At 45.8% G+C, this 20,869-nt stretch overlaps 1 pseudogene; it reads right to left on the bottom strand.

The window, feature by feature from the left end:
* Nucleotides 1–398: 398 nt before the first annotated feature.
* LOC141022594 (uncharacterized) lies at nt 399–15,618 on the bottom strand (annotated as a pseudogene).
* Nucleotides 15,619–20,869: the final 5,251 nt, after the last annotated feature.

Raw genomic sequence — 20,869 nt, 5'->3', positions numbered from 1 at the left:
ATCTTCTTCGGAGCTGAAGAATCTGATGAAGTTGATGCTTTCCTTTTCTTCACAGCTGCATGCTCCGCAGCCTTGGTCTTCTTCACATCTGATGCAGAAGGAAGAATTGGACTTGGTGTAGGTGTCGGAGGAGCAGAGGAAATTGGTTCAATAACTTCAGGCACAACTGATGCAGTTGCCCTGGCATTAGCAGTTTCTTCAGGCACAGCAGTTGAAGCTTCAGCTGTCCTGGCAGTTTCTTCAGGCGCAACACTAGGGGTTGCCCTGGCAATTTCTTTAGCGGCTGGAATGCAGTCATCAGCCCTGGTACTCTGAGTTTCATCAGCAGCCTGATTGTCATCAGAGGTGCTGGCATGTTCTTCAGTCGGCTGAGCAGATGCCTCAGCCTGAGGAATTTCTTATTGCGATGGAGCTGCAACATTGGTAGTGAACTTCTCGGTTAACTTCTCAAATCTGACTTTGGCTCCAAGCCAGTCAGCACGGTATGCTTCAAATTCATCACTGAGTTTTTTAATCTCAGTCTGAGCAGCAATGAGTTCATCAGTGGTCATTGTCACAATATTCTTCTTGAGAAGGCGTTCCTTCTTGTACTGCGTTTTCTTCAACTGCCTGGCCTTCCCAAATTTCCATTTTTTCTTCAGCAATGAAAGCTGACAACATATGACTTTGGCCAGGTGTGAGATTCAATTCTAGCAAGGGAGTGTTTGGATCTTTGTGCCACATATCAATGAAGTCCAGGATCTTCTTCGGATCCAGCAACAGAGGCACAACACTGCCCTTGGCTCTAGCGGCCCTTTATTGTCTGTCTCTGATGATTTCAGCTAGTTCCTCATCATCAGCTTCATCATCATCAGAAGGCACATGGAAGGTGTCGTGGAATTGTCACGGCAGATGTCCTAGGGTGAGGACTTAGTCATGAGGCCAGCGCATCTATGTAGTAGCTTGAGAGGGGTTGAGCGGAATCGAGAGATGCAGGGCGGATCAACACACAAGACAAGGGTTTAAACAGCTTCGGGCCCCAGGAAACATCATCCGGTAATAACCCTACATGCTATTTGAGGCTAGGTCTCATTATGATCATGAGTGAATTGCCGGTAAGCCGGCTCTTTGTGTCTAGCCCTAAACATTGTTTCTTGTTCCTCCCCCCTCTTGGGGTGCCCCGCCCCTCCTTATATAAGCTGAAGGGGCGGGTTACATGTAGAGTCCAACTCGGACTTAAGATTTAACCTTATTTTGACGTCTCACCACGGGCTTCTCACCATGGGCTTCTTAACGTCTTGGGCTTCTTACAATCTAGCTTACGATCTAACTTACCATCTGGCTTACCGTCTGGCTTACCACCTGGCTTACCGTCTGGCTTAACATATGCCGGGTTACATGACTGTGTCTGCCGGGTTACATGACTGTGTCTGCCGGGTTACATGACTATGTCTGTTCCCGCGAGCTTAACCTACTTAACTATTCCTGCCGGCTTATAGTCTGCCGGGTCATCAATGAAACATCCAATCCCAGCCGGGTTATATCTCCAGCCGGGTCATACTGCGGGGTATATCCCCGACAGATTATGCTCCGGGTTAAAAAAACTCTTGTAAGCCGGCACCTGATCATCCTTAATTCCTTGGTATTCCCTTCTTCTAGAAAATCCGGGTCAAATAAGCCAACTTCATAATCAATTTGCTGACGTTGGTTTCTCACAGAGAAAGACTGAAGAATAACTCATTTGACTCAGCTCCCAATGTTTAAAAATATAGGTCTTGAAATACTCATGTTACCTTCAACCGGCTTAAAGATGAAAAAACTTGCCGGGTTATAAATAGATGATGCCGAGTCATAATTGTTGCCGATGCTGGGTCAAATGAGAATTTTGAAGATTTCTCTCCCTCATATCCATATTACCTGTAGCCCCCAAGTCTTGAGCAGAACAAAGTGATGACTTAAGATTTGCCTCAATATAAATATTACCACTTTGAAGAAATCCATGTTGCTCATCTCAATCACTAGTCAAACCTGAGTATTCCATATATGTAGCCCCCAAGTGCCGGGTCATTACGCAATAATGAGCAGGGACTTTATAGATATGATCATGTAGACTTGAGCAGCAACGTGTAGCCCCCACGGGCCGGCTTAGTAAGATAATACTGAGCTGGGACTTTGATAATAACATCATATAATATAATCTCCACCATGGAGCGTGAACCCACGTCCACAAGGTTGATAGCTTTGTACTCTACCAACTGAATAGTGGACCGTTCAATATAATGGATTAATGCTTGTGTACCTTGAATTGTTGACAGGAGCAATTGGTAGCCCCCAAGGGCCGGCTCATTACAATGTGACAAGTCGGGTCTTCAATAAAGTGAGCAAAAAACTGACTTTGCATTAGCCCCCAAGTGCCATGGTGCATGCTGGCAGTGACATGGGACTTGCATATTTGATGTAATCTCAATTTGAATAATGTAGCCCCCAAGCGCCGGGTCGTAAGCCTGCAGCGACTCGGGACTATTCTTTCCATTGTAGAATAAATCATATCCATTGATAAAATAATAGCCATTGCGCCAAAGCGACTTTGAATACCTCATCTGCTGATAAGTCAATCCGGAGCTTAAATACCCGGCGGCTCTTGGCCAATGGCGATTTAATACGCCTCCATTGTAAGCCGGAATTTGTACAACCCGGCGGCTTATAGCCTTTGAGAAAATCAAGAATTGATAACCCTTTTGAGACACCAATTTCAATCTATGATGATGGGCTTGAATTTAATCATTTATGTAAATCATAGCTCTGTAAATCCTGCAGAGTTTACACAACATATGCCCTGGCGACTTAACGTCAAAAACCAGGGCGGGTAACCACCCAAATGTAGTCTTATCCTGCACATAATTAGATCACAAGATCCCTTGGCGGTTTACCACAGGGCGGGTCATAATATCTCACATATAACCATTGATATGTAACAAGGAGTCACAGATAAGCCTGTTATGAATCATAACTTTGAAACATAACTATAATAATATTATTATACTTGTGATATTGAATTTTCACTGCTGGTTTATGTGACCTGTGCAGTAAGGGTGATAACCCAATCTTTAGAAGCCAAAAACTTCCAAATGTTTATGATTGTCATGTATGGCGACTTATCATCCAAAGTCAAGACGGGTTAATCGAAACCACATATATGCTTCAAATATGAACAAAAAAGGTCCCAAGATAAAACCAAAGACTCTTTTCAAAAAACTTAAGACAAAAAGAAAAATCGAGGCTTCTGATTCGAATACGATCAGAAAACCGTCCCAAAGGGGTTAAGCTAAGATTCGAATACGATCATATAGCCCCCAGTGGCTTTGGCGTTGCCGATCAAGAGGGTACCGACAGCTATGTTCTCTTTGGTTCGAATACGACCTATGTTTGAACAGGAAGCCCCAAATGACCTTGAGAGTTGTTTAACGAGGCTGATTCGAATACGATCCACGTCGGTTCCCAAAGGGGGTTGAACTATGATTCGAATACGATCAAGAAACCCCTCAGTGAGCTCGGCAGTGTGCCGATCAAAAGGGTATCGACAGTTATGTTCTCTTTGGTTCGAATACGACCTATGTTTGAACAGGAAGCCCCCTAGTGATCATGAGAATATTTAACGACTCTGATTCGAATACGATCAGGGTCACACCAAAAGGATTGAGCTAAATTCGAATACGATCAGCTCCCAATGGTCATTAAAGCAGGGTATCTATATTTGAGTTGTGCTTTGTAACAGACTCTGTTTGGTCCCTTTAATTTTTCCTGAGAACTTCGAACTTTGCGAGAGACAACTTCTTTTTGAAGCGGAATTTTTTAAACCGGATATTAAGAGCTTCAAAGCTTTGTAAGATATAAACTTACCTTGAGCCGGATGTTTGAACCGGATTTGAGACCTTCAAAACTTTTACGGGAGAAAGATATCTCTTGAACCGGATTTTAAACCGGAATCTTTATTTTGAACCAGCAATTTTCTGACGGCCTTTAAATTTTCATCAATATGGTAGTAGCCTCCGGAACCGGGTTATCATTCCCTCCCATGACTCAGAATTCCTGAGTCATGCCATTGTAGCCCCCGAGTCTTAAGACGACTCAAGGAGTTGGCTTAAGATTCTCTGTAGTTGACCGTGATATATTTCTGAGCTGTGCTCGCCGGGTGCCTATGTTTGAGTTGTGCTGTGCAATGAACTCTCTTTGGCCCCTTGAACCGGAATCCTTCTCTTTAAGCCGGAAATTTTCTGACGGCCTGACATGTTAGGCCCAAAATTATCCACCGCGGAGTTGATGATCACCCCGGTAAAGGCAGGCGAGTCGGCGGTAGGCGCTGACGATGAATCAGTCGCGTATGTTGATGTAGCAGGGGCGGCGACTTGCTCACGTATCCGTCCAGCAGTACGGCACGGACAAGTACTAGTGCAAAAGCAATATTGGCTTACGCCCCTTTGCCACACCTTTGTAATAAATAATGGTCCTGCGAAATAAAAATACCACAGACCAGAATAATTGTTTTTTAAACAATGTAGTATATACTGATAAGATTTATAGAAAGGATATCACCTGGTGTTTGTCAGACAAACGCGGGCACCGACATTGGATGATATAGTCAAACGAAAAGAGTTCTCAGATATACTTTTAACTTTGTCCGATCTTTTCAAATCGCCGGACACGCCTGACAACTTCATGGAGTAGTATTCTGCACCATAGTCTTCCCGTAGTCAAAATACAGACTAGCAGTTGGAATACTAGTACTGCCTCTGATCTTTTTCTTTTTGCATGCACTCAGGTTCTCTGTCCCGTCCATCTCTCTGTGGATGTGCATGCGCCTGCATGCGTTCTCCTTCTCTCTCTCTCTCTTTTTTTGAAAAGGCCTGAGGCCTATCTGTATCCACCGGACCAAACTCCTCCTAATATTTTTGTACTAGCCGACTTGCTTCATCATCACACACTGGAAACCTCATCTCATTGTTTCTAAAAGTATGCCTCGGTTGCAGGCAGTAATTGAAGACCAGAAAATCTGACTCATAGCCTTCTGAGGTCATCTTTCTTTTTTGCTCCGTTAACACTTGGTCTGGCGGCTCACAACGTGGGGCAATCCAGCGGTGGCTCAACGTGGGCGCCGACGGGTCACGGCCCGGGCCGTTTCAATTGAGGGGCAGCTCAGAAGTGCTAGCGACAGAGGCGAAACCAAAGCGGCGACTCTGACCCAGCAGAGGCAGCAGCTCGAGGGCGGATGCGTGCACCGGCTTAAGACGAAGGCAAACCCGACCTGGTGGGCTCCTACGGGGCGGCTCTGCTCAGCCATAGGTGGCTCCCAGGTGCAACAGAGGACGCGACAGTGGTAACCCGGCGAGGCAACAGCAGTGGTTTGCGCGCCAGGCAGGGCACCGGGCGGTTCAGATGGAAACGGTGGCGACTCACATCTCCGCAGCGGCGACTCATGGTAAGGGCGGCCTCGAGTTTGCAGGGCGGCCCGGCTCTCGGGCGCGGTGATTCAAAACCGAAGGCTGCAGATGAGGGCGATTTAAGCCTGCCGATGAAGGCGACTTGCAAACATGACCGGTTTGACCCGGCGCGACAGCAGAATCATGCGGGGGAGTAGTAGAACCGGCGTGATGCATGTGTCGGAGAGGCTTATAGGCAAGGTGCAGATCCGGTCCAGGTGAAGCTTGGTGCGGCGACTTGGCGGCGGACCTGGTCAGCGGCACGAGGCCGGCTTAGCGCGGTACTGAGGGCGGTTTATGGACGGTAGACCATAGCAGAGGGAGGGCCGGCCTGATACGTGACCGTCGCGACGAAGCCGGCTGGATTGCGTTTCAAGTGGTGAGGCCGACTGCGGGCAGATCAGCACAAGGCCCATGCAGCGGCGCGATAAGTAGCTTCAGGCAGTGGATCGAGGGCGCACCAACGGCTCGACAACGGCGCGAAGCGCAAACCGGGGCGGCTCGCGGCAGCAACAATTCGTCGGAGCGACTTGAGGCACTGCTCAACGAGGCGGCCACAGATGAGGCACTGTGTGGGTCGCCCGGCCAGGGCAGCTCAGCAATGAAACGAGGCAAAGGAATAGCCGATTGACACATCTGCGACGGTGGAGATGCACATCAGCCGGTCGTGACCCGGTGGGCGGGTCCTTCACTTCCAAACAGCCGGCTCGGAGGCAGCCTCACCCGCAGCGGTGGGTCAACAAATCTCCAGGTGGATTGACAGGGCTCCGACGGGCCAAACGGGGGCTCAGTACAGGGCGAGGCGGATTCCAAGGCGAGAGCAGCAGCGGTGGAGGTAACTCGGCGAAGACGGGGGTGATCCGGACGGCTCGGGGCCGGCGATTCAACAGCGGCTGGCCGCGTGATAAACCGGCGGCGGGCGCGGGGCATCTCGAGGGCAGCTCGAGACGAGGCCAGTCGTGACTCGGTGTTGAGCCCGAGCGAAGGATGGCCTAAAGCGGCAGGGCCGGCTCAACCCGGTGGCAGAGGCGCCCGCGAAGCGAGGTCGCAGTGGAAGTTGCTTCTGAGTCGTGGCGCGAGGTAAAACGGCAGCGGCCCTCAGACGGCGGCGGTTTACCCAAAGAAGCGAGCCGGCAGTGCATGGCGGGTCAACGGAGGCGACGGAGGTGCGTAACTCGGCCTCAAAGCAGAGGGGGCGGCTTATCTTGCTGTTATTTTTGGCCAAGAATAACTCGGTGAATCTTGTATGCGTACAGAACTCCTGTCGGTCACGACCTCTTGCAGGCGGTGTTGCGACTCGGCGTTGAACCGAGGCAAGGCCAGTTTTAAGGTGAATCTGCGATGGCATCAGCCACGGAAGCAGAGGCGGGGCCGGCTTAACCACAGCGGCGGGGGCGATGGTGATTTGGCGACTTAGCACCGAGGCGCGGGTGGCGGTTTGAACCAAGGCGGTGGCTTGCAGTAACACAGCCGGCTCAACCCGGCCCAATCCAGCGACGATGGCGACTTGATCCGGCCGTAACAACGGAAGTAACCCGGAGAAAGGCCATGAAGGCAGAGGCCACTTGAGACGTGATCGGGGCGGCTTGATGGCGGAAACTGCTTCCGGGTCATGGGTTATTTTGACCCATAATCTGATCTGATAGCTCGACTGAAACTTTAGTCTTATGCATGTTTGGCGATTCACATCCTTCAGATCCGGTAAACTTTTGATCTTCTCTGACAATCTTGTTCATCTAGAAATTTGTGAACTTTCGAAACCCTAAAAAAGATCCCTCCAAGAACTCATCACCACCGTGCGCAGGCCCCACGGTGGGCGCCAACTGTCGTGAAATTGTCATGGCAGATGTCCTAGGGTGAGGACTTAGTCGTGAGGCCAGCGCATCTATGTAGTAGCTTGAGAGGGGTTGAGCGGAATCGAGAGATGCAGGGCAGATCAACGCACAAGACAAGGGTTTAGACAGCTTCGGGCCCCGAGAAACATCAGCCGGTAATAACCCTACATGTTGTTTGAGGCTAGGTCTCATTATGATCATGAGTGAATCGCCGGTAAGCCGGCTCTTTGTGTCTAGCCCTAAACATTGTTTCTTGTTCCTCCCCCCTCTTGGGGTGCCCCGCCCCTCCTTATATAAGCTGAAGGGGCGGGTTACATGTAGAGTCCAACTCGAACTTAAGATTTAACCTTATTTTGACGTCTCACCATGGGCTTCTCACCATGGGCTTCTTAACGTCTTGGGCTTCTTACAATCTAGCTTACGATCTGACTTACCATCTGGCTTACCGTCTGGCTTACGATCTGGCTTACCACCTGGCTTACCGTCTGGCTTAACATGTGCCGGGTTACATGACTGTGTCTGCCGGGTTACATGACTGTGTCCGCCGGGTTACATGACTATGTCTGTTCCCGCGAGCTTAACCTACTTAACTATTCCTGCCGGCTTATAGTCTGCCGGGTCATCAATGAAACATCCAATCCCACCCGGGTTATATCTCCAGCCAGGTCATACTGCGGGGTATATCCCCGACAGAAGGCGACCTGCTTCTTGTGAGGACTTGGTCGAGAACCTCGTCTAGCAGTGGCCTTTGTCTTCAGCAGAGTGGGGCCAGTTGAAGAATGCGGGAGAGCAGAAGAACTTCCCGAGGCTCCTGAGGCAATAGAGATGCCTATCGTCCTTTGGCACGAGGCTAGATGCACAAGTGCTGAGGATTTTGACGGAGGAGCTGAGGACTTTGGAGGAGCTGGAGCAGCTTGAGGAATTGGCCGTGAGGGCTTTGAAGAACTTGGTCGTGAGGGCATTGAGGTTGAAGCACTGGGCTTATGAGCAGGCTTCTTTGCCATGGCCTTCTTTGGCTTGCTTGTAGAGGCCTCAGTAGTGGTAGCAGCGGCGGCAGAGTCTTCATTGAATTTCCTCACTGCATCCTTAGCCATTTTGGCTAGCTTGGCCTGGCGCTTGGCCCATTCATCAGGATAGTCCTCACCACACTTGAGGTTGGTAGGATCAGCTTCTTGGCCAGGTGCCAATGGAGGTCTTAGGCATGGAGGGTTAAGAGTGAATTTCTTCATGTACTTTGGAGTGACATATCTGTATTCCCTCCATTCCCGTGCCCATCTCCTCTCTATCCTTTGTATGCGCACCTTGCGCTGATTTTTGTCCTCCTTGCCATGTTTGGCCTCATCAGGTGTGCAATAATCCTTGTAAATGTCATCTGGGATTTCGAAAGCAGTGTTGACCTCAGGTCTCTTTCCACCCTTCTGAGGCTTCTTGCCGTCAGCCATTTTCTTCAGTTGAGGAATCTGAACAATAGAGTTCTCTGAAGAGGTGTGCAACTTTTCTTCGAGGAACGCTGCAAATGAGTTAAGTTGATGAGAACCTAGAGATTCAGCAGCAGACATGTGTACCTGTGAACAGAATGTAGTTGCGATGAATTTGGAGAGGTCATATGCGTTCTCAGAAGTTTTTGCAAAAAGAACAAGTTTGAGGAATTTGACCAGATGAGTCTTGAGGAATTTCACTAAGCGCTCTTTGTCTTAGGTTCCAGAGTTGTATAGATTAAAAATCCACACAATTATGGAATCTTGAAGAAAAATGATGCCTAGGGAAACAGATCAAGAACAGATGATATGTAAGGTGTCTAGTGTGTGAAGATTTGAAGAATAAACACCTTTTGAAGATTTTGTGGAAAACTTCAGAATCAACAAGGGCAGTAAAAGTAACTTTTAATTACCCTTGACGAAGAACACGACGAACTGGGAAATGTAGATTTGAAGCTCGTCGGTTCAGATCTTCCACGCCCTAACTTGGCAGAGGAAGATAGCTACGGCGGCGGCGGAGTGAATAAATCCGCGGCGGCGCGAGTATGACGACGACGAGGTTGAGGCAGTGAAGCTCTTCCTCACCGGCGACGATGAAAGTAGCGGTGGCGCTAGGGTTTGAAAGCTCGAGCGAGGGAGTGAGGTCGAGCGGAGTAAAAATGAAGTGAGGAAGGGGAGGGGTATTTATAGCCGAGGTGAAAAACCACTCGTCCGAAGAAATTGGACGAACGTGCCCCTGACCCTTCTCATTCGCGTGACATGTGTCACCCACGTACTGAGAGGTGGCGATCGTGTGAGATCGTGGGTGAATAGATAAGTATTATCGTGGGATGTGGAACGGTTTAGGCGGCAACAGCCGAAAATTCAGATTAGAATATTTTAAAGTTTTCGTTCATAAATTCTTCAACTGACAAGGACACAGTGAAGATTTTGAACGGGTTTCAAATAGAACGCACATGAAGAATTTGTGAATAGTTTGGGTTGAGTTTAGCATAGAGGGGGAAGGGTCCGATCACATTCACTTAGCCAAAAAAGCAACTTCAAGAAATAGCAATAAGTGAATGTTGTAGAGGACATAAACTCATATTTATATATCCAACGAAGAACAACAGCGGAAAGAGTGAAGACAATGCAAAGTTGAAGAATTTGAACAACTAAGGAATTTCAAAAATGAGGAAAAACTCAAATTGAAGATTTTCAACTTTTGGTGGTGGCGTGACCCACCGTATAAGAATGATGATTTCAGACACCGCGTACAATTGTCGTAGGGTTCTGAGAATCAAATTCTTCGTTAATTTCTTCACACTTAGAGTGTTAGTCTTCATGGATTGAAGAAAAACGTTTCTTCATGTGTTGCACATCAAAGTCATCAATTTTGCATAAGTGCTAGGATGAGTGTCCTTTTCAAAGAACATTCGAAGATTCTAGGATATTTAGCTCACACCTCAACTTGTTAAATCTCTTCTCATCCAAGGGCTTTGTGAAGATATCGGCTAGTTGTTCTTCAATCCTTACATGCTCAATAGAGATGTCGCCCTTCCACACATGATCACGAAGAAAATGATGACGAATCTGAATGTGCTTTGTCTTCGAGTGCTGAACTGGGTTATGAGCGATCTTGATTGCACTCTCATTGTCACAGTAGAGAGGCACATTCTTCATGTTGATGCCGTAGTCCTTGAGAGTTTGCTTCATCCACAGCAATTGAGCACAGCAAGAACCAGCAGCAATGTACTCAGCTTCAGCAGTAAACAGTGATACACAGTTCTATTTCTTCGAGGACCAACAGACCAAGGATCGTCCGAGGAAATGGCATGTGCCTGAACTTGCGGTCCACACGGTCACCAGCATAGTCAAAGTCTAAATATCCAATGAGATCAAAAGCTGAGCCCTTGGGATACCATAATCCAAGTGTTGGTGTGTGAGCTAGATATCGAAGAATATGCTTCACAGCCTTATGGTGTGATTCCTTCGGTGTAGCTTGAAATCGGGCACACATGCAAACACTAAGCATAATATCTGGCCTAGATGCACATAAATACAATAAAGAACCAATCATGGAGCGGTATACCTTTTGATCGAAGTCAATATCATTTTCATCAGTGCATAGATGGCCATTGGTGGGCATAGGGATTTTGACGCCATTGCACTCTTGCATGTCGAATTTCCTCAATACATCCTTGAGGTATTTCTCCTGAGATATGGATATGCCATCGCGTTGTTGACGAATTTGAAGACCTAAGAAGAATTTCAATTCTCCCATCATAGACATTTGATATTCTTCACTCATCATATAGGCAAATTCATCACTGTAACGTTGGTCAGTACAGCCAAATATGATATCATCAACATATATTTGGCACACAAACAATTCACCATCATAAGATTTAGTGAAAAGAGTTGGGTCAAGTGAACCGGGTTTGAAGCCTTTCTTCATGAGGAATTCCTTCAAAGTATCATACCACGCCCGAGGGGCCTGCTTGAGGCCATAGAGGGCCTTATTGAGTCTGAAGACTTTGTCAGGATGCTTTGGATCTTCAAAACCTGGGGGTTGAGCAACATATACTTCTTCCTCAAGCTTACCATTGAGGAATGCACTTTTCACATCCATTTGATATAAAGTGATATCATGATGGTTAGCATAAGCAAGTAATATGCGAATAGCCTCAAGTCTAGCAACAGGTGCAAAAGTTTCATCGAAATCAATTCCTTCAACCTGTGTGTAGCCTTGAGCTACAAGTCGTGCCTTATTCCTCACCACAAGGCCATTTTCATCTTTCTTGTTGCGGTAGATCCACTTTGTGCCAATGATATTGTGCTTGCGAGTATCTGGACGTTTGACCAGTTCCCAGACATTGTTGAGCTTGAATTGATGTAATTCCTCTTGCATAGCTTGAATTCGTTCAAGCTCCAGAAATGCTTCATCTACCTTAGTGGGCTCTGAGATAGAGACAAAAGCAAAGTGCCCACAAAAGTTAGATAAATGTGAAGCTCTTGAGCGTGTGAGAGGACCTGGAATGTTGATGCCGCTGATGATTTTCTCAATCTGCACTTCATTTGCAACACGAGGATGAGCTAGTTGTCGTTGAGGAATTTGATCAGCATTTTCTTCAGCGTCATTTTCCTTGGTGCATCAGCATGACGTTCTTCACGTTCTGGAATGACTTCTTCAGCAGATTCTTCGATCGGAATGACATCCTCAGTAGCCTTGAACTTGATAGTTTCCTCAGGTGACTGATCATCTAACACAGGAGGTAGGTGCTCTCTTTGCGAGCCACTAGTTTCATCGAACCGCACATCTACAGTTTCAACAACCTTGTGGTGAACGTTGTTGAAGATTCTGTAGGTGTGCGAGTCCTTTCTGTAACCAAGCATAAAACCTTCATGTGGTTTCGGTGCAAATTTAGAACTGTGATGAGGATCTCTAATCCAACATTTAGCACCGAAGACTTTGAAATAACTCACATTGGGTTTCTTGTCAGTGAGGAGTTCGTATCTAGTTTTCTTGAAGAATTTGTGAAGATATACCATGTTGATGATGTGGCACGCAGTATCAATTGCCTCAATCCAGAAACGACAAGGCGTCTTGTACTCATCAAGCATAGTGTGAGCCATCTCAACAAGATTCATGTTCTTGCGCTCCACGACGCCATTCTGTTGAGGAGTATAAGGAGCAGATAACTCATGAGTAATACCAAGTTCATCAAGATAGCCATCAAGACCAGAAGTCTTGAACTCAGCTCCATTGTCACTTCTGATGTGCTTTATCTTCACACCAAAGGTAGTTGAAGCCCTCGAGGAAAATCGTTTGAAGACTTCCTGCACTTCATGTTTGTAAGTGACAATATGCACCCATGTGTAACGAGAGTAAGCATCAACAATAACAAAGCCATATAGAGATGCATCATTTGTAACTGCCTAATAATGATTAGGACCAAAGAGATCCATGTGAAGCAATTCAAATGGTCGAGTGGTAGTCATGATAGTCTTTGCTGGATGTTTGGCCTTGGTCATCTTACCAGCTTCACAGGCTCCGCACAAGTGATCCTTGAGGAATTTGACATTCTCAATGCCAATGACATGCTTCTTCGTCGCGAGTGTGTGAAAGTTCCTCATGCCAGCATGATCTAGTCGTCGATGCCATAGCCAGCCTTCTGAAGCTTTTGCAAGTAGACATATAGCTGGTTGTAGTCCTGTAGAGAAATCAACAATATACAAATCTCCTCTCCTAAAGCCTTCGAAAACTTTGGAATTGTCAGCTTCCATGATCACAACACAATGATACTTGCCAAAGATAACAACCATATCAAGATCACAAAGCATTGAGACAGACATGAGGTTGTATCCTAAGGACTCGACAAGCATGACTTTGTCCATGTGTCGATCCTTTGTGATGGCAACCTTACCTAGACCCAATACCTTGCTTTTGCCTTTGTCAGCGAAGATGATATGCTTCAGATGCGATGGAGATAAGGGAACATCCATCAATAGGTTCTTGTCACCAGTCATGTGATTTGTACATCCACTATCGAGGACCCACTCAGTGGCTTTGGGTAGATCATCCTGCAGATGAATTAGTGCAACTTACGAACTCTTATACTTCATCAGTGAAGAATACGACATCAATTTCATCAGATCAATTTCATCAAGCAATAGAAAAGATAAAACAGTATGAGGACGTGAGAAATGAGGATTCATTTCTTCATGATTTGCCTGCGTCCTATCAGGCATTTTTAGGTCTCCAGCAAATTCTTCAGACGTTTAAGTACGTCTGGAGACCTGACCCTGCATAAGAAATTAGTCCTTTTTCTTCACCACCCACATCTGAAGGGGTGGCAAAGAGTTCATCATTCTGCGAGCTCCATACGAGAAAGGTGGCATAGAAGACAGTCCACTTCGTTTCACATAATAGGAATTAGGGTAAGCATATGAATAAGCAGAGAAATTCTTCGAGGACTTATGAACATAATGATTAGAAGAATAATGCTCATATTCATAGCCCTTAAATCTTCCCTGTGAGACAGAAGTGTTAGCACGATGATGTTCATATGAGGACTTTGATCCTTTTGAGGAATTTGATCCACGTGAGGAATTTGGTCCGTATGAGGACTTGGATCCATATGAAGAATTAGGTCCATATGAAGAATTTGATATGGGGTTCCTATTCTTCACAGATGGTGTCATGATGACATTCACCTGAAGACTTTCAAGGCACCTTTTGGGAACCCAGATTTTCTTCATGGGGGAACCGTTCCTGCAGTTAGTGCCAACATATCTAGCAAATACTTCACCATTCTGATTCTTGAACAGTTTATAGTTGGAGTCAAATGACTCATCAGCAGAATGAGGAGATTCACATATAAAGCCAGATAAAGTAGATGGATCTACTGGAGGTCCCTGTGCAGCAACTCATGACGTTTTGGGATCCTACTCAGGCTTCCAGTATGTACCATCAGCATTGAGTTTCCTCTCAAAGGCAATATCCTCTTTCCTAGGGTTCCTTATGAGGATCTGCTTCTTAAGCACATCACAAAGAGCCTGATGCCCTTTGAGGCTTTTGTACATGCCTGTCATGTACAATTCCTTCATCCCTGCATCATCAGTGATACTAGCATTGTCCTCAGATGAGGAATTAGTGATAGCAGAGACAGGTGAAGAATTTGTAACATTAGAAGCATTTGAACATTCAGGTGAAGTATTAGCAGATTCACGTTCAATGCACTTCAAACATGGAGGAACAAATTCTTCCTGAGCAGCGCTGATTTGTTGAGCAAGTAATGAATCACGCTCCTTCTGAAGATCTTCATAACTCACTCTTAGCTTCTCAAGATCTTGCTTTCTTTGAAGAAATTCATAAGAAAGCTTCTCATGATCAGATAAGAGAGTGTTATGATGACTTTGAAGGTTGTCAAACTTAGATTGAAGTCTCTGAAGATTTTCAGTAAAGGTTTTAGTGTGATCCATTTCTTCACCCAACATATCATCACTTTTGTCTAGCATGTTTTGAACCTTTTCAAAAGCCTTTTGTTGTTTCACAGCAATCTTAGCAAGTTTAGAGTATCTAGGCTTGAGGTTTTCATCAGATTCATCCTCACTTGATTCAGAGGAGGGGTATTTGAGTACCTTGGCACCTTTTGCCATGAAGCAATAGGTGGGAGCGTAGTCATCATCGCCTTCATCAGCCTTGCTGGTGAAGCCATTTTATTCAGTGTTGAAGATGGACTTGCTGACGAACGCAGTAGCAAGAGCTAGACTTGCCACACCAGATTCTGACTCCTCAGGTGCCTCCTCTTCCTCATGTTCCCCAGATTCAGCTTCAGAGTCCATTTCCTTGCCAATGAATGCCCGAGCCTTCTTGGAGCTGCTCTTCTTGTGAGGTGAAGACTTCGAGGATTTTGATGATGAAGACTTTGAAGATTTCTTCTTCTTCTTTGAGTCATCAGAACTGTAATCCTTGTATTTCTTCTTCTTTGATTCCTTTTCCCACTGAGGACAGTCTTGAATGTAGTGACCGGGTTTCTTGCATTTGTGGCATAGTATCTTCTTATAGTCACTGGATGAGGAATCATTACTCCTTGAGGATTTTCCAAAGCGACCACATCTTGAGAACTTCTGAAATTTCTTCACGAGCAGTGCTAGCTCCTGGCTCAGTTCTTCAGGATCACCAAGGCTACTACTAGAATCTTCACCTTCAGATTCAAAGACTGCCTTGGCCTTCAGGGCACGTGATCTGCCATAGCTCGAACCATAGAGATCTCTCTTTTCAGCAAGCTGGAACTCATGAGTGTTTAGCCTCTCGAGGATATCGGCGGGATCAAGTGACTTGTAATCTCCACATTCTTGTATCATCAGTGCCAGAGTATCAAATGAGGAATCAAGCGATCTCAGCAATTTGTTCACCACCTCATGGTCGGTGATGTCAGTGGCACCAAGTGCTTGAAGCTCATTTGAGATGTCAGTGAGGCGATCGAAGGTTTGCTGAACATTTTCATTGTCGAGTCTTTTGAAGCGGTTGAAGAGATTGCGAAGAACGTCAACTCGAGAGTCACGCTGAGTTGAGACTCCTTCATTCACTTTAGACAACCTATCCCAGATAAGCTTAGCAGTTTCCAAAGCACTCACTCTGCCATACTGCCCTTTACTCAGATGGCCACATATGATGTTCTTCGCTTGAGAATCGAGTTGCTTGAATCTCTTCACATTGGCAGCATTCACGGAAGGTGTGACAGAGGGAACACCATTTTCCACAACATACCAGAGATCGTTGTCAATTGCCTCAAGATGCATACGCATCTTATTCTTCCAGTAGGGGTAGCCCGTCCCATCAAAGGTAGGACACCCAGCAGAGACCTTGATCATACCTGCAGTCGACATAACTAAAACTCCAGGCGATTAAACCAAAATCACAAAGAACTAGGGAGTACCTTGCTCTGGTACCAATTGAAAGTGCGTTATATCGACTAGAGGGGGGTGAATAGGCGATTTTTATGAATTCTTCACTGAGGAATTTCAGGGTGAGGAAATTCCTAAGCGAAGAACTACTTGCAGCGAAATAAGTACTTAGATGGAAACGTAACAGAACATAAGCATGGTCATCATGATGAAATGTAAACACGCACAGAGTACAGGAAGCGTAAGCACAGGATAAAACAGGATGAAGACAAACAGACTGGAGAAATTGAACTGAGGAAATTGAGAAAGTCTTCAGTCAAAGTCTTCAAATAGATATGAACAAGCACACAACATAGTTATGAGGAAATGAAAGAGTTGAGGAAATAGAACCAGTAGGCTTCGTGAAGACAATGATTTGGTAGACCAGTTCCAACTGCTGTGACAGTTGTACGTCTGGTTGGAGCGGCTAGGTATTTAAACCTGAGGACACATAGTCCCGGACACACAGTCCTCACCGTATTCTCCTTGAGATAAGGTCACACAGACCTCACCCAATCACTCGTGGTAAGTCTTCAGGTGACTTCCAAACCTTCACAAACTCGGTCACTCGGTGATCCACAACTTCCTCTTGGATGCTCTAGACCATGACGCCTAACCGTCTGGAAGATGCACAGTCTTCAAAGGTAACAAGCGTCGGATCCATGCAGGATCAATCTCTTCAATGATGCTCAATCACTTTGGGTTTGTAGGTGTTTGGGTTTGGGTTTTCCTCACTTGATGATCTTCGCTCAAAGTCCTCGGAGGATGGGATGCTCTCAAATGACAAGTGTCAGTTTCTCTCGGAGCAGCCAACCAACTAGTGGTTGTAGGGGGCGGCTATTTATAGCCTAGGGAGTAGCCCGACATGATAAGACATAAATGCCCTTCAATGATATGACCGTTAGGTGGATAGATATTTTGGGACAGCTGGCGTGTAGCACAGCAACGGTCGGATATTTGAGGCTCAAATTCCTCAGGGCTATCATGTTCCTCACTTGTAGGCAATCCACACTGGCGAATTCCTAACTCCTCAGTCAGAACAAATTCCTCAGAGACCAGAAGAACTTCGTCTCTGTCACTGAAGAAATTTGATGAACTGTATGAGATTTCCAATGGCTTCACTCGAAGGGATTGGTAGGTGTAGGATTTTGAGTTGAGCATCACTTGGAAATTTTTCCTTGGTATTTCCTCGACCCCCTTTAACAGTACGGTGTTTCCTATGACTCAAGAAAGAGAAAATGAAACTACGAAAACAAAAGTCTTCACGCTTCATGTTCCTCGAATGAATACCTAGTCTTCAAGGTCACACCAATTTCTTCACTTTCAAAGTCTTCAGAAATCCGAAGTCTTCAATTGAAGATATTCATTTTTAGGGGTCGACTTTCTCTGTAAATATCAAACTCCTCACAGACTTATGGACCTGTGTACACTCACAAACGCATCAGTCCCTTAACCTATAAGTCTTCAATACACCAAAATCACTAAGGGGCACTAGATGCACTTACAACTACTATAGAAAACCCCAACTCTCCTTCTTCTTCACTCGCACTACAACTAGGCTCGTCATTCATTACTCTGCTCAAATCCGTGAGCTCGACGCGACGTCCTCGAGGAAAATGGAGTCGGTTGACCCCAACGCCAAGAAGATGAGGCTCCCGCCAGCGGCGACGCCTATTGTAGATCCCGCACCTGGCAGCGTGGGGAGAAGCGGCGAGCCCGCCCCCACCGGATCCCAGGAACCCGTAGAATCTCGGGTGGACCGCATCAGCGATCTCCCGGATGCCATCCTTGGGGAGATCATCTCGCTTCTCCCCACCAAGGGTTGCTGCCGCACCCAAGTCCTCTCAACTCGGTGGCACCCTCTATGGCGCTGCGCCCCTTAATCTCAACTGTTGTCAGCTATCTCTCTTTAATGATTTTGAACTCCCCGGAGCCATCATCTCCTCCCACCAGGGCTCCACTCAAAGCCTCTGCATCCCGACATGCTACCTGAGCATGCCCTGCACGGTGGACGCCTGGCTATAATCCCTTGAATTCATAGAACTACACTTGCTTGAGTTCTACTATTTCCCTAGAAATCCCATACCACATACCGAATGCCATGTACTTGTGCCCTCAGCACCGATGTCCATCTCGCGGTTTTCCTCCTCTCTCCACACCGCCACCTTTGCGATGTGCTACCTACCAGACAATCTGGTACTAAACCTTAGACTCCCATTTCTCAAAAAACTTTCACTTGTGCAGGTTCGTATGTCGAAGGCCTCATTGCACAGCATCATCCACTCCAGTTGCCCTGCCCTGGAGTGCTTGTTTTCACAGTTAGAATCGGTTGTCTCCAAATAAAGTCGCCTAACCTTGTAAGAATTGGGATTTGTTTTGACGGAAGGTAGCTCATCATCGAAGATGCCCCTTCACTTCAAAGGTTGATCCTTGATTCTCGTTATTCACCATCGGAAATAATTGTCGTCTCTGCGCCTAAACTGGAGACCTTGGGTGTAATACATGATCTCTGTGCTCATTTCAAGATGGTGTTGGGCTCCACAGTTCTTCAGGTACTGTATATATTATCATCTACACTTGTAATCATAAGCTGCATTTTAAATTTCTGTGCATAAGTTCTATATCATCTTGGAGTACACATTTTGTACTAATATTATGTTCTATGCTCAATGAAGAGTTTGTCCATGGATAGCCTATCAATGGTGCTGGATTCTGTCAAGATCTTATATATCCATATGAATATTTTTGATCTGAACAAGATTATTGGCTTGCTGCAATGCTTTCCATGTCTGGAGAAGTTGTATATAAAGGAGATAATATCACGCACATTGGAAGCCCGCATATAGTGTACTAGAATTAACCGTTCAGTTGTTGCTCTTTTGACACTCTTTTTTTAGACCTTAGTTGTTTTCAGTCTTCATGTCTATTTAGGCAACAGGATGGGGTAAGAAAGTAATACCAACCGGTGGATTCATAAGCACCGGGATTTTCTCACTTCTCATGACATTCGAAAGAAGACAATAACGCTGGAACGATATGTAGCCAACCATGCAACCACTAGATTTGTCACATTCTTCTTGCTGAATGCGAGGTTACTATTGTCCATTAGGCTTAAGTTTATTAGCGACATGGTTTTGATGGATGGGTATGTCGAAGAGCAAAGAAAGGAGTTTCAGGTGGACAAAAGGGCTTCTGAATGTGTCGGGCTTCTATTTACAACATCTTGTGGTCATAATCCAGTAAATTTTACGACCCAGGATGTTCATTCTATGGACCTGACCGATCCATTTGATGGTGACTGCCGAAAACAATGCTGGAGTTAGATGTTGTTGCCCTTTTCAATCTGGGTTTTGTCTAAACCTGATGAACAATTAACCCTCGTGCTTTTGTATAGTTTGTAAGATGGAGTTAGATGTTGTTGCCCTTTTCAACTCGGCTGTGGCTATCATATTTTCTTTCAAACAAGGCAAATGGCTTGCCATTTGTTTAATTAAGAGAGAAATATTGTATCAAATCCCAACCAAGGGAAATAACATCACTCTCGCCAGCTGCTTGAGCTCACTGTGCATTACAGAACCCAAGCGATTAGCCCCCACCAACACCCACAAACTTATTTTGAACTAGCACACCAAATAGGCTGTAAATTTTCATAAGAAAGGTTGCATGGCCGTGACAGATTTGGATTCTAACATTTGGGACCCACGAGGAAAAAGTCTATCCAAGGTGGTGTCGACTTGCTAGACAACAAATGATTCTGCCTACCAGCCGTTGGATTGACTCCAACATCTGTCGTATATCTTCTATCTCTTGTCTTCTTCCTCCAGCTGCCCAAACCAAACCACCCCATCGGTTCCGCCTGCTCCCTGCCTCCCACAGTTGGCTGTGCCTCCGCCGCCCTACTGTACCCTCAAACGTTGGCCAGTCCATCCCTCTATTCCCCCACATGTCTGATGACCCACAAGTATAGGGGATCAATCGTAGTCCTTTCGATAAGTAAGAGTGTCGAACCCAACAAGGAGCAGAAGGAAATGACAAGTGGTTTTCAGCAAGGTATTCTCTACAAGCAATGAAATTATAAGTAACGAGTAGTTTGATAGCAAAATAATTTGTAATGAGAAAGTAACGGTAACGGTAACAAAAGCGCAGCAAGGTAGCCCAATCCTTTTGAGGCAAGGACAGGCCAAAATGGTCTCTTATGGTAAGCAAAACGTTCTTGAGGGTACACGGGAATTTCATCTAGTCACTTTCATCATGTTGGTTTGATTCGTGTTCGCTATTTTGATAATTTGATATGTGGGTGGAGCGGTGCTTAGGTGTTGTTCTTACTTGAACAAACCTCCTACTTATGATTAACCCCCTCGCAAGCATCTGCAACTACGAGAAAAGTATTAAGATAAAATCTAATCATAGCATTAAACTTTTGGATCCAAATCAGCCCCTTACGAAGTAGCGCATAAACTAGGGTTTAAGCTTCTGTCACTCTCGCAACCCATCATCTAATAACTACTCCACAATGCATTCCCTTAGGCCCTAATAAGGTGAAGTGCCATGTAGTCAACGTTCACAGGACACCAGTAAGGGAATCACAACATACATATCATCAAAATATCGAACACATATCAAGTTCACATGATTACTTGCAACAAGATTTCTCTCGTGACCTCAAGAA

This window comes from Aegilops tauschii, chromosome 5 (assembly GCF_002575655.3).
Source record: "Aegilops tauschii subsp. strangulata cultivar AL8/78 chromosome 5, Aet v6.0, whole genome shotgun sequence".
NCBI classification, from domain to species: domain Eukaryota; kingdom Viridiplantae; phylum Streptophyta; class Magnoliopsida; order Poales; family Poaceae; genus Aegilops; species Aegilops tauschii.
Note: the sequence above shows the minus strand (reverse complement) of the source record. Positions and strands in the feature narration are given on the sequence as shown.